Genomic DNA, 15,061 nt, shown 5'->3' with positions numbered 1-15,061 from the left:
GAGGGGCGTAGGAGGTTACGGGAGGTGTAACGGTCACACAGGAAGCTAAGAGGTTGACCAAAACTTTGATAACAAGACTACGTATTCAATTTATGAATTGTTACTCCACATTTAGCCCAGGGGGTCCTCTCATTACATCAGTGTGGGGGGTTCCAGTCATTACATCAGTGTGTGGGGGGAGGCGGGTTCCTCCCATTACATCAGTATGGGGGTTCCTCTCATTACATCAGTGTGGGGGGCGGGGGTTCCTCTCATTACATCAGTGTGTGGGGGGAGGCGGGTTCCTCCCATTACATCAGTATGGGGGGTTCCTCTCATTACATCAGTGTGTGGGGGGGTTCCTCTCATTACATCAGGGGGGGGTTCCTCTCATTACATCAGGGGGGGGTTCTCACAAGAGTTTCTCAAACTGATCTGAGAACCTAGAAGTCAAATGAACACTCAACCTACAGTATTTAACATGTATATTTGATGTCTATACTTTGTAGCTAAGCAGCATGAAGTCAGATATTTCTCTATACAAGCAGTTTTTATTGATTTTTTAGATTCATGCCTTAAACTTAAGGATACACAGTAAGTATCTACCGCGTCTTTGATGTGGATAGAAAAGCATTTGCTACTTTGGTTCTGTGTTTTGTGTCTGTTTCTGTCCCTTTTTAATAATGACACCCGGTGACTCTATTGACACACTGTAGTTCTGTATCACCACCAGCCAGCCAGCCAGCCAGTCAGCCAGTCAGCCAGTCAAGCTAAGGTAAATAGAAAATACTGATATGATTGTATCGTTGTGGAGAACTGAAACCAATTTGACAAAGGCTGATATCTTGAAAAGAAATGTCAGGCACCTGCGTTCGAGAGAGACACAAAATATCGGTAATTTCAGGTCATTGAACATAACATCCTAAAGATGAAATGGATTTATTCAACAGAATATGCCGGTTCCTGACAGAAAAATATCTGTTATAGTAGCACAAATTTAATTTGGAAAAGTATTTTTTTTTTTAAACTTTGCTAGAAGTACGTTATATATTTAATATGATTGAAAGTGACAGAAAGAATGATGGCTGTACCTGAAAGCTATACCGGCTCATTCTAACAAACAGAAAGGCCAATGTCTCTTTGTAGTTTATGAAAATGTGAGAGTGAACAGAGATATGCTGTGAGACTGTATTGTAGTGCAATGGCCTTCTCATTTCGTTAGAACTCTAATCAGTTAGATAAAGAGATTAGATGGGGGTTCGCCCAGAGAAATGGAGCAGATACGGTGCCTGTAGTAGACCACCTCAACGGTCTGATAAGACATGAACAGAACACAAGTATTTTTTATCATTCCTGGGAACAGGGTTCAATAAATACTAAGCTATAATATTTAATAAAAGTTGTTTTATAGTTTTAGAATAATGGAATTTAGGTGTCATGGATCCCTCTGGGAACTTTCATTACGTACACCTGGCTCCTATTGTCACGACTTCCACCGAAGGTGGTTCCTCTCCTTGTTCGGGCGGTGCTCGGGCGGTGCTCGGGCGGTGCTCGGAGGTCGTGGTCGCCGGCCTACTAGCCATCACAGATCCATTTTTCTTTTTCCATTTGTTTTGTCCACATTCCTCTATGTGTATATTTACAGCTGTTTCCCCGCTTAGGCTTGTGTGGGATTATTTTCATGTTGCTTGTGGAGGTTTATTCACGTGTGTTTATTATAGTGAGGAGCGTTGTTTTTTTTCTCCTTCCGTGAGTAACTGTGAGTTCCCATTGTCTTGGGCGGTATTCTTTTGTGTTTGTACCTGTACCTATTAAAAAACACTAGATTGACTTCTCTGCTTGACTCCTTACCTACCTTCAGAAAGAAAGCACAACACCTATTCCCACTGATTGTATTTGTATACAGTGAGGGGGAAAAGTATTTGATCGCCTGCTGATTTTGTACGTTTGCCCACTGACAAAGAAATGATCGGTCAAAAATTTGAATGGTAGGTTTATTTGAACAGTGAGAGACAGAATAACAACAAAAACATCCAGAAAAACACATGTCAAAAATGTTATTAATTGATTTGCATTTTTTAATGAGGGAAATAAGTATTTGACCCTTCTGCAAAACATGACTTAGTACTTGGTGGCAAAACCCTTGTTGGCAATCACCGAGGTCAGACGTTTCTTGTAGTTGGCCACCAGGTTTGCACACATCTCAGGAGGGATTTTGTCCCACTCCTCTTTGCAGATCTTCTCCAAGTCATTAAAGTTTCAAGGCTGACGTTTATCAACTTGAACCTTCAGCTGCCTCAACAGATTTTCTATGGGATTATGGTCTGGAGACTGGATAGGCCACTCCAGGACTTTAATGTGTTTTTTCTTGAGCCACTCCTTTGTTGCTTTAGTCGTGTGTTTTGGGTCATTGTCATGCTGGAATACCCATCCACGACCCATTTTCAATGCCCTGGCTGAGGGAAGGAGATTCTCACCCAAGATTTGACGGTACATGCCCCCATCCATCGTCCCTTTGATGCAGTGAAGATGTCCTGTCCCCTTAGCAGAAAAACACCCCCAAAGCATAATGTTTCCACCTCCATGTTTGACGGTGGGGATGGTGTTCTTGGGGTCATAGGCAGCATTCCTCCTCCTCCAAACACGGCGAGTTGAGTTGATGCCAAAGAGCTCCATTTTGGTCTCATCTGACCACAACACTTTCACCCAGTTGTCCTCTGAATCATTCAGATGTTCATTGGCAAACTTCAGACGGCCATGTATATGTGCCTTCTTGAGCAGAGGGACCTTGCGGGCGCTGCAGGATTTCAGTCCTTCACGGCGTAGTGTGTTTACCAATTGTTTTCTTGGTGACTATGGTTCCAGCTGCCTGGAGATCATTGAGAAGATCCTCCCGTGTAGTTCTGGGCTGATTCCTCACCGTTCTCATGATCATTGCAACTCCACGAGGTGAGATCTTACATGGAGCCCCGGGCCAAGGGAAATTGACAGTTCTTTTGTGTTTCTTCCATTTGCGAATAATCGCACCAACTGTTGTCACCTTCTCACCAAGCTGCTTGGCGATGGTCTTGTAGCCCATTCCAGCCTTGTGTAGGTCTACAATCTTGTCCCTGACATCCTTGGAGAGCTCTTTGGTCTTGGCCATGGTGGAGAGTTTGGAATCTGATTGATTGATTGCTTCTGTGGACAGGTGTCTTTTATACAGGTAAAAAACTGAGATTAGGAGCACTCCCTTTAAGAGTGTGCTCCTAATCTCAGCTTGTTAAATCAAATCAAATCAAATCAAATGCATTTATATAGCCCTTCGTACATCAGCTGATATCTCAAAGTGCTGTACAGAAACCCAGCCTAAAACCCCAAACAGCAAGCAATGCAGGTGTAGAAACATAAAAGACACCTGAGAGCCAACAATCTTTATGATTGAGAGGGGGTCAAATACCTATTTCCCTCATTAAAATGCAAATCAATTTATAACATTTTTGACATGCGTTTCTCTGGATATTTTTGTTGTTATTCTGTCTCTCACTGTTCAAATAAACCTACCATTAAAATGATAGACGGATCATTTCTTTGTCAGTGGGAAAATGTACAAAATCAACAGGGGATCAAATACTGTTTTCCCCTCACTGTATATGTAAAATGTATCCCTTTGGTTTCCATTGGGAGGTTGATTATAGTTACAGTGTCCATGGGTGCGTGTGAGTACCTGTGCTGTGTGTTTTGGGCTTTCGTGCCCTTGTGGATCGCGCAGATGATTACGTGTCTCGTCCCGTGTGTTAATCATTGTGTGCGTGTGTGTATTTATTCGAGGTGCTCCTCCTTGTTTTGGGTTTCTACCCTGTGTTTTTATTACGTTTGGTCTTCGTCCCCGTGCCTTTTACACGGCACGCCGTAATTTGGGTTTAATAAAAAAAAATCCTATTACGCATTCCTGCTTCTGTCTCCCGATCCTTCACACCAACGTGACATTAAGCCGTATTCAAGTAGTATACCAGTAGTAGTATTTTGTACATATTCACACAGCGTTCTTACTACTTAGTGTTATCACTGTCAGTGGAGTGGTACTGTAGTTCTTGCAGCAGAGTAGACTATGGCTTTATCCAAAATGCACTCTATTCCCTAAAGATGTAGGATCGTCTCTTAAAACTTGAAGTGTATTTGAGGTTTAAAAAGGCCTATGATTATAATCCGTACGATAATTCACTTTTCCCAGTTGCTGCAGGATTATTTTCTTGTTGTAGCACACACAAATTATGAGCCTACATCTGTAGATAGTGTACTACTTTTGACAAGGGCCAACAAGATCTCACTTTCTTTTTTTTTTTATTACCAATTTCACTTCTGACCTCCAAACATCATATTTACAAGTATGACACCCTGGGTTGCTCCTGCTGCTCCTGCTGCTCCTGCTGCTCCTCATCATTCTGTTCCGAAGTTAAGGTTTTGGATAGGGTTACAACCTTAAGTTGAGTGAAGGGTTAAGGTTTGGGATAGGGTTACAACCTTAAGTTGAGTGAAGGGTTAAGGTTTGGGATAGGGTTACAACCTTAAGTTGAGTGAAGGTTTAAGGTTTGGGATAGGGTTACAACCTTAAGTTGAGTGAAGGGTTAAGGTTTGGGATAGGGTTACAACCTTAAGTTGAGTGAAGGGTTAAGGTTTGGGATAGGATTAAGTTTTTTTAAAAATGTGTCTACACTGATATTGAAGACACGACCTTCGGTTCTGGAGTCATGTGATTACAACCATCCACCACCTCTGTCCCTAGCAAACCCATGCCTAGGCGATGGTAATTGAGATCACTGCTGCCCCTAGTGGTCGGGTTTTGAAAGCATTTCCAGACATCCTGAGGACATGGACAGACGTCCAATTTCAAAGTCATCTGGCGGCTTTATCAGCCCACTGTCATTTTACAAGTGCTGAAACATGTGGTAGAAAAGTTTTCAGGGCTGTAACTTTTAGGGGGCATTTTGCTTTACACCGAGTTCCATTTCATTAGTGAATTTTGACTTCCATTAGTGAGGCCACAGAGAAAAGGAAGGAACAAAAAAACACACCTATCTCTGTTGAAAATGATGAAAGGCTGCCCTGGGAAATGGTGGTAAAATAGGTGCATTTATTTACTTCCAAACTACCTTCCTTTCACCGTCAGATGCCTGCCTTGACCTCCTCGACTGAGTTCTAAATGGCCCCCTATTTCCTTCCCTAACATGGACCCTGGTCAAAAGTAGTGCACTTTATATGGAATAGGGTCTCATTGGGGAAAGCAGAACTCCTCCTCAAATGGCTTCTTGTTCCGACAGCAATCACTTTACTACCAGCCTTTCACCACTAGAGGGCAGAGCTGGAGCAGGCTGTCTCCAACCAGGCTGTCTCCACCATCACAGCAGGGGAGACGTTTGCAGAGAGCGTGATAAGAACGCCTTCATTCACGCAAAGAGGCCTTGAGCGGAAATGTGCCATTTGTATTTCTCAACGGGCCTCAGGAACTTTTTAGAGAATGTGAACAGGTCAGAAGGAGGACAATTAGGATTTCAGCACACATTTGACAATTCTGTCAAATAGAGGCCATAAAGAGAGAGAGAGAGATAGAAGGAGAGAGAGAGAGAGATAGAAGGAGAGGAACGGAGTCTCACACCTCACCGTTCTGTTCCATTTTGAAGAATGACTGAAAACTTCTAAAATCCCTGAGCAATTAACCAATCGGAGTCTAGCAGGACGGTGTGACAGAGTGCACACATCATTGGCCGACAGGCGTGCATCCGTTATGCATTCAGTGGGGCGAGATCTAAATTAGAGAGTCAATTAACCAGGCTAATAGCCCTCTCCAATTTAATCCGAGAGACAATGAGGATTGAAGAAGATGCTTTATTAAAGACAATGCAATATCATCTATTCTGCCACGATTCCGAGGGCCGACCACTCGCCTCCTTGTTGCCACTTCAATTAGCCCACTGCTCTCTATGATGAAGTGCCTATAATTATTTTTCAATTACGGCTTTGATCTGGTATGTACTGTATACAGCTACTTGGCGCCGCTGAAAGAATGAGGATGAGGCAGTAAATTAGTTCCCGTCTGTTTGGCGTTGAGGGGGGAAGGGGGGTGCATGAGAGATTAAGTTTGCTGGACCTCCGGGACAGAGAGACGGTAGCTACTCTACCTCGGCTGAAACTTGATAAAACAAAACTGTTCTGGGAAAAAAAAACTGGGCCTTCTGTTAGTTCTTTCCCTGCTTCTTGGTTTAGCGTGCAGACATACCTAGCAACAGAGACTTACAATAGCCTACATGTCGGCCTTTTCAGGGACCTGGCTATTGTTGACAGATAATCCTCTACAAAGAGTGTAACTGACTATCGCATTGTAAGATGTCTGCTATCGTTTAAAAGTTTGGGGTCACTTAGAAATGTCCATTTAAAAAAAAAGAAAAACACATTTTTTTTGTCCATTAAAATAACATAAAATTGATCACAAATACAGAGTAGACATTATTAATGTTGTAAATGACTATTGTAGCTGGAAACGGCTGATTTTTTAAATGGAATATCTACATAGGCATACAGAGGCCCATTATCAGAAACCATCACTCCTGTGTTCAAATGGCACCTTGTGTTAAACAATCCATGTTTTTTGCAATTATGTTAGCAGAGCTGAAAGCTGTTTAAAGACGCATTAAAACTGGCCTTCTTTAGACTAGTTGAGTCTCTGGAGCATCAGCATTTGTGGGTTCGATTACAGGCTCAAAATGGCCAGAAGCAAAGACCTTTCTTCTGAAACTCGTCAGTCTATTCTTTTTCATGGAATAGCCTTCATTTCTCAGAACAAAAATAGACTGACGAGTTTCAGAAGAAAGTTATTTGTTTTTGGCCATTTTAAGCCTGTAATTGAACCCACAAATGCTGTTGCTCCAGATACTCAACTAGTCTAAAGAAGGCCAGTTTTAATGCTTCTTTAATCAGAACAACAGTTTTCAGCTGTGCTAACATAATTGCAAAAGGGTTTTCTAATGATCAATTAGCCTTTTAAAATGAAAACTTGGATTAGATAACACAACGTGCCATTGGAACACAGGAGTGATGGTTACTGATAATGGGCCTCTGTACACTTATGTAGATATTCCCTAAAAATCTGCCATTTCCAGCTGCAATAGTTATTTACAACATTAACAATGTCTACACTTTATTTCTGATCAATTTGATGTTATTTTCTTTGCTTTTCTTTAAAAAAGGTGGACATTTCTAAGTGACCCCAAACTTTTAAACGGTAGTGTAGTTCTGGTACCTAACAAAAACAGAGGAGGAGCTTAACAAAAACAGAGGAGGAGCTTAACAAAAACAGAGGAGGAGCTTAACAAAAACAGAGGAGGAGCTTAACAACAACAGAGGAGGAGCTTAACAACAACAGAGGAGGAGCTTAACAACAACAGAGGAGGAGCTTAACAACAACAGAGGAGGAGCTTAACAACAACAGAGGAGGAGCTTAACAACAACAGAGGAGGAGCTTAACAACAACAGCATGTCAGCAGCAACGGAGAGTTCCTGATCTGTTTGTGCACGACAAGATACTTAGCAGTACTTAATTCCACTATTTACCTGAGCTGAGGTTGATCAGAAGAGTAAGGGGGATATAGAGGTGTCAGGCTAAACCACAGTCAACCAGCCTGGGTTAATTATGTCTATACAGCTGCAGGTTTAGAGACAAGTGGGGAGGAGGAGGAGGAGGTGGAGAGAAGAGGATGTGGAAGTGGAGAGGTAGAGATGAGGAGAGGTGGAGAGGAGGAAGGAAGAGAGGAGTGGAGAAGAGAGGAGATGGATAGGAGGAGGTGGAGAGGAGGAGGAGAGGAGGAGGAGAGGGGGAGGTGGAAAGGAGAAGTCGAGAGGAGAGGTGGAGAGAAAATGAGGAGGTGGAGAGGAGAACATGAGGTGGAGAGGAGGTGGAGAGGAGGGGAGGAGGGTGGGAGAGGAGGAGAGGAGGAGGAGAGGAGGAGGAGGTGGAGGAGGAGAGGACATGGAGGAGGAGAGGAGGAGGTGGAGGAGGAGAGGAGGAGGTGGATAGGAGGAGAGGAGGGGGGATAGGAGGAGAGGAGAGGAGGAGAGGAGGAGGTGGAGAGGAGGGAGGAGGAGGGAGGAGGTAGAGAGGGAGGAGGTGGAGAGGAGGAGGTGGAGAGGAGGGAGAGAGGAGGAGGTGGAGAGGAGAGGAGATAGAGAGGAGGAGGTGGAGAGGAGGAGAGGAGGAGGTGGATAGGAGGAGAGGAGGGGGTGGAGAGGAGGAGAGGAGGAGGTGGAGAGGAGGGAGAGAGGAGGAGGTAGAGAGGAGGAGGTGGAGAGGAGGAGGTGGAGAGGAGGGAGAGAGGAGGAGGAGGTGGAGAGGAGAGGAGAGGAGATAGAGAGGAGGAGGTGGAGAGGAGAGAGAGGGAGAGAGGAGGAGAGGAGGTGAAGGTGGAGGTTGAGAGGAGGAGAGGAGTTAGAGAGGGGGAGAGGAGGTGAAGAGGAGAGGTGGAGAGGGGGGAGAGGAGGGGGGTGGAGAGGAGGTGGAGAGGAGAGATGGAGAGGAGGGGGGAGAGGAAGAGAGGAGGTGGGGGTGGAGGTTGAGAGGAGGAGAAGAGGAGTTAGAGAGGGGGAGAGGAGGTGGGGTGGAGAGGAGGTGGAGAGGAGGTGGAGAGGAGGTGGAGAGGAGAGGAGGGAGAGAGGAGGTAGAGAGGAGGAGAAGGGGAGGTGGAGAGGAGAGGAGGTAGAGAGGGGGAGAGGGGGAGGTGGAGAGGAGATGAGGTAGAGAGGGGGAGAGGGGGGAGGTGGAGAGGAGGAGAGGAGGCAGAGAGGAGGAGAGGAAGTAGAGAGGAGGAGAGGGGGAGGTGGAGAGGAGGTAGAGAGGGGGAGGTGGATAGGAGGTGGTAGAGAGTAGGGAGAGGAAGTGAAGAGGGGTGGTGGAGAAGTGGTGGGGGTGGAGAGGAGAGGTGGAGAGGAGGAGAGGAGGGAGAGAGGTGGAGAGGAGGTAGAGAGGAGGAGAAGGGGAGGTGGAGAGGAGGAGAGGAGGTAGAGAGGGGGAGGTGGAGAGGAGGTGGTAGAGAGGAGGGAAAGGAAGCGAAGAGGGGTGGTGGAGAAGTGGTGGGGGTGGAGAGGAGAGGTGGAGAGGAGGAGAGGAGACGTGACAACCCTGCTTTGTGTTGGAAGCTTTGAGTACTAGGCTGCACCATGCCCTTTGGGCCCTATCTGACACACACAGAGACTCACGGACTACCTGTCCTGCACTGCTGTCCTCACAACCAGGACACACAGTCTACCTGTCCTGCACCGCTGTCCTCACAACCAGGATGCAGTATGCCACTTCAGGGCTTATCTGACAGACTTCATCTACCTGCAGTCTTGTGCTCACAAACCATGGAGGGAGGAAGTGTAGAGTACTTTCCTGTTTTACCTTTCTGTGCAAGGGACTGTGAGTGAGTGACAGCCCAGGGCAGATTATTGCCCTGAGTGGAGTCCTGCTCTGCTAGATAGCAGAGAACAAATGTAACCTCCGTGGTTGACAGGAGAATATGGTAGGTCAGCATTCTACATCCAAGCAGTGCTTTACAAACCCTGCTTTGGGAGAACCTTGTTGTAAAGCTTTTCGTATTCTTGCCAAGGATATGAGCGTTTTACATAAGCTTTCACAAATGTCAAAATATCAACAAAATATGTATTTTAAAAACTTGCTAGCTCACTTTATGTATTTATTTATTTAATTTGATTGTTTATTAATCCCTTCTGTCACGCCCTGACCGTAGATTGCTTTGTATGTTTCTATATCTTTGTTTGGTCAGGGTGTGATGTGGGTGGGCATTCTATGTTTGTATGTCTAGGTTTTGTATTTCTATGTTTTGGCCTGGTGTCAAATCAAATGGTATGGTTCCCAATTCAGAGGCAGCTATCGATCGTTGTCTCTGATTGAGAACCGTACTTAGGCAGCCTGTTTTCCCACTGTTAGTTGTGGGTAGTTGTTGTCTCTGATTGAGAACCGTACTTAGGCAGCCTGTTTTCCCCCTGTTAGTTGTGGGTAGTTGTTGTCTCTGATGGAGAACCATACTTAGGCAGCCTCTTTTCCCCCTGTTAGTTGTGGGTAGTTGTTGTCTCTGATTGAGAACCATACTTAGGCAGCCTCTTTTCCCCCTGTTAGTTGTGGGTAGTTGTTGTCTCTGATTGAGAACCGTACTTAGGCAGCCTCTTTTCCCCCTGTTAGTTGTGGGTAGTTGTTGTCTCTGATTGAGAACCGTACTTAGGCAGCCTCTTTTCCCCCTGTTAGTTGTGGGTAGTTGTTGTCTCTGATTGAGAACCGTACTTAGGCAGCCTCTTTTCCCCCTGTTAGTTGTGGGTAGTTGTTGTCTCTGATTGAGAACCGTACTTAGGCAGCCTGTTTTCCCACTGTTAGTTGTGGGTAGTTGTTGTCTCTGATTGAGAACCGTACTTAGGCAGCCTCTTTTCCCCCTGTTAGTTGTGGGTAGTTGTTGTCTCTGATTGAGAACCGTACTTAGTTAAGCAGCCTGTTGAGAACTTCAGCCACTGCAGCCTCTTTTCCCCCTGTTAGTTGTGGGTAGTTGTTGTCTCTGATTGAGAACCGTACTTAGGCAGCCTGTTTTCCCACTGTTAGTTGTGGGTAGTTGTTGTCTCTGATTGAGAACCGTACTTAGGCAGCCTGTTTTCCCCCTGTTAGTTGTGGGTAGTTGTTGTCTCTGATTGAGAACCGTACTTAGGCAGCCTGTTTTCCCCCTGTTAGTTGTGGGTAGTTGTTGTCTCTGATTGAGAACCGTACTTAGGCAGCCTCTTTTCCCCCTGTTAGTTGTGGGTAGTTGTTGTCTCTGATTGAGAACCGTACTTAGGCAGCTGAGTCACTGGCTTGCTGAGGCTCTCTCGTGCCGTCCCTGGGGGGGGTGCTTCACCTGGGTGGGTTGATTCACTGTTGTGGTCAGCCTGTCTGGGTCCCCCCCTTGGGTTGTACCGTGTCGGAGATCTTTGTGGGCTGTCTCTGATTGTCTCAGGATGGTAAGTTGGTGGTTGAAGATTTCCCTCTAGTGGTGTGGGGGCTGTGCTTTGGCAAAGTGGGTGGGGTTATATCCTTCCTGTTTGGCCCTGTCCGTGTCCTCGGATGGGGCCACAGTGTTCCTGACCCCTCCTGTCTCAGCCTCCAGTATTTATGCTGCAGTAGTTTATGTGTCGGGGGGCTAGGGTCAGTTTGTTTATCTGGAGTACTTCTCCTGTCCTATTCAGGTGTCCTGTGTGAATCTAAGTGTGCGTTTCTAATTCTCTCCTTCTCTCTTTCTTTCTCTCTCTGAGGACCTGAGCCCTAGGACCATGCCCCAGGACTACCTGACATGATGACTCCTTGCTGTCCCCAGTCCACCGGGCCATGCTGCTGCTCCAGTTTCAACTGGCCTGGGCCCTAGGACCATGTCCCAGGACTACCTGACATGAGGACTCCTTGCTGTCCCCAGTCCACCTGGCCATGCTCCTGCTCCAGTTTCAACTGTTCTGCCTTACTATTATTCAACCATGCTGGTCATTTATGAACATTTGAACATCTTGGCCACGTTCTGTTATAATCTCCACCCGGCACAGCCAGAAGAGGACTGGCCACCCCACATATGCTCTCTCTAATTCTCTCTTTCTTTCTCTCTCTGGAGGACCTGAGCCCTAGGACCGTGCCCCAGGACTACCTGACATGATGGCTCCTTGCTGTCCCCAGTCCACCTGACTGTGCTGCTGCTCCAGTTTCAACTGTTCTGCCTTATTGATTTGACCATGCTGGTCATTTATGAACATTTGAACATCTTGGTCATGTTCTGTTATAATCTCTACCCGGCACAGCCAGAAGAGGACTGGCCACCCCCTGCCCGGTTCCTCTCTAGGTTTCTTCCTAGGTTTTGGCCTTTCTAGGGAGTTTTTCCTAGCCACCGTGCTTTTACACCTGCATTGTTTGCTGTTTGGGGTTTTAGGCTGGGTTTCTGTACAGCACTTTGAGATATCAGCTGATGTACGAAGGGCTATATAAATAAATTTGATTTGATTTGATTTGTTTTCCCACTGTTAGTTGTGGGTAGTTGTTGTCTCTGATTGAGAACCGTACTTAGGCAGCCTGTTTTCCCCCTGTTAGTTGTGGGTAGTTGTTGTCTCTGATTGAGAACCGTACTTAGGCAGCCTCTTTTCCCACTGTTAGTTGTGGGTAGTTGTTGTCTCTGATTGAGAACCGTACTTAGGCAGCCTCTTTTCCCACTGTTAGTTGTGGGTAGTTGTTGTCTCTGATTGAGAACCGTCCACCTGGCAGCTGCTTTTCCCCCTGTTAGTTGTGGGTAGTTGTTGTCTCTGATTGAGAACCTGACATAGGAGCCTGTTTTCCCACTGTTAGTTGTGGGTAGTTGTTGTCTCTGATTGAGAACCGTACTGGCAGCCTCTTTTCCCCTGTTAGTTGTGGGTATTGTTGTCTCTGATTGAGAACCGTACTTAGGCAGCCTGTTTTCCCCCTGTTAGTTGTGGGTAGTTGTTGTCTCTGATTGAGAACCGTACTTAGGCAGCCTGTTTTCCCCTGTTAGTTGTGGGTAGTTGTTGTCTCTAATTGAGAACCGTACTGGCAGCCTGTTTTCCCCCTGTTAGTTGTGGGTAGTTGTTGTCTCTGATTGAGAACCTGAGCCCTAGGCAGCCTCTTTTCCCCCTGTTAGTTGTGGGTAGTTGTTGTCTCTGATTGAGAACCGTCCCCAGGCAGCCTGTTTTCCCCCAGTTTCAGTTGTGGGTAGTTGTTGTCTCTGATTGAGAACATTTAGGCAGCCTGTTTTCCCCTGTTAGTTGTTCTAGTTGTTGTCTCTGATTGAGAACCGCCAGAAGCAGCCTCTTTTCCCCCTGTTAGTTGTGGGTAGTTGTTGTCTCTGATTGAGAACCTTCCTAGGTTTTTCCCCCTGTTAGTTGTGGGTAGTTTTGTCTCTGATTGAGAACCGTGCTTAGGCAGCCTGTTTTCCCCTGTTAGTTGTGGGTAGTTTTGTCTCTGATTGAGAACCGCACTTTGAGATATCAGCCTGTTTTCCCCCTGTTAGTTGTAAATAGTTGTTGTCTTGATTGAGAACCGTTTGTTTTTCCCCCTGTTAGTTGTGGGTAGTTGTTGTCTCTGATTGAGAACCGTACTTAGGCAGCCTCTTTTCCCCCTGTTAGTTGTGGGTAGTTGTTGTCTCTGATTGAGAACCGTACTTAGGCAGCCTGTTTTCCCCCTGTTAGTTGTGGGTGTTTATTTTCTGTTTAATGTTTGTTGCACCTGTCAGAACTGTTATTCTTTTTGTTAGTTTGTATTTAGTATTCAGTCAGAATAAATAATAATATGAACACGTACCATGTTTTTTTACAGCTTTTCTGCTACATAGACATACATTTTACATATAGATTTTACATATAGATTTTACATATAGATTTTACATATAGATTTTACATATAGATTTTACATATACATTTTACATATAGATTTTACATATACATTTTACATATAGATTTTACATATACATTTTACATATACATTTTACATATACATTTTACATATACATTTTACATATACATTTTACATATACATTTTACACATCGCCCGTGCAATGAAGGAGTGACTTCGTAAGAAGCATTTCAAGGTCCTGGAGTGGCCTAGCCAGTCTCCAGATCTCAACCCCATAGAAAATCTTTGGAGGGAGTTGAAAGTCCGTGTTGCCCAGCAACAGCCCCAAAACATCACTGCTCTAGAGGATATCTGCATGGAGGAATGGGCCAAAATACCAGCAACAGTGTGTGAAAACCTTGTGAAGACTTACAGAAAATGTTTGACCTCTGTCATTGCCAACAAAGGGTATATAACAAAGTATTGAGATAAACTTTTGTTATTGACCAAATACTTATTTTCCACCATAATTTGCAAATAAATTCATAAAAAATCCTACAGTGTGATTTTCTGGATTTTTTTCCCTCATTTTGTCTGTCATAGTTGAAGTGTACCTATGATGAAAATTACAGGCCTCTCTCATCTTTTTAAGTGGGAGAACTTGCACAATTAGTGGCTGACTAGATACTTTTTTGCCCCACTGTACATTTTACACATACATTTTACACATACATTTTACATATACAGTGAGGGGAAAACAGTATTTGATCCCCTGCTGATTTTGTACATTTTCCCACTGACAAAGAAATGATCCGCCTATAATTTTAATGGTAGGTTTATTTGAACAGTGAGAGACAGAATAACGACAACAAAATCCAGAAAAACGCATGTCAAAAATGTTATAAATAGATTTGCATTTTAATGAGGGAAATAAGTATTTTCTAGGGTTTGGCTCCAAAATGACTGGAACCCCTGACTGGCAATGCAAAAATGATGCTTTAACAAATATAAACAATATAATTATAGAAATAAACTCAAAATACAAACATGTGAGAATTATGACACTTTATTAATTTTTCAATGGAATCAACCAAAATAATTGATTGATTTAATTAAAAATCAATGTCAAATCAAGGTTTCAATTAATGGCACCCTTAAAGATTATTGTAAATAACATCTACCCAAATTAAACCACAAATTAAATTCCACTTAAGTTTATTTAAGTCTTAAGGAACTATATTGAGTCATTACATCACTTCCTGTTTCACTAGGGTATAAAAATGAGGTAACACACATGCAATATCCTGCTGTCATCCAACACCATGAAGAAAAGAAATGAACTGGCTGTTCAAAAGAGACATATAGGTCGTAGACCTTCATAAATCTGGTAATGGCTACAAGAAGATCCACAGACAATTGAATATACCACTGAGCACTGTCAGGGCAATTATTAGAAAATTGAAAAGATATGGAACAGTTGAAAACCTTACGGGTAGAGGACGCAAATGCATTTTGCCCCCCAGGATAGGGAGGAGGATCGTGAGAGAAGCAACAAATCCCCAAGAATCACTGTGAAAGAATTGCAGGCCTTGGTGGCATCTTGGGGTCACCAGGTTTCAAAAAGCCCCATCAGACACCACCTCCACATCCACAGGCTCTTCAGTAGGGTTGCCAGAAGAAAGCCCTTAATAACCCCAAGACACAGACGCAAAC

The sequence above is a fragment of the Oncorhynchus gorbuscha genome, linkage group LG15 (genome assembly GCF_021184085.1).
Source record: "Oncorhynchus gorbuscha isolate QuinsamMale2020 ecotype Even-year linkage group LG15, OgorEven_v1.0, whole genome shotgun sequence".
In the NCBI taxonomy this organism is placed as follows: domain Eukaryota; kingdom Metazoa; phylum Chordata; class Actinopteri; order Salmoniformes; family Salmonidae; genus Oncorhynchus; species Oncorhynchus gorbuscha.
Note: the sequence above shows the minus strand (reverse complement) of the source record.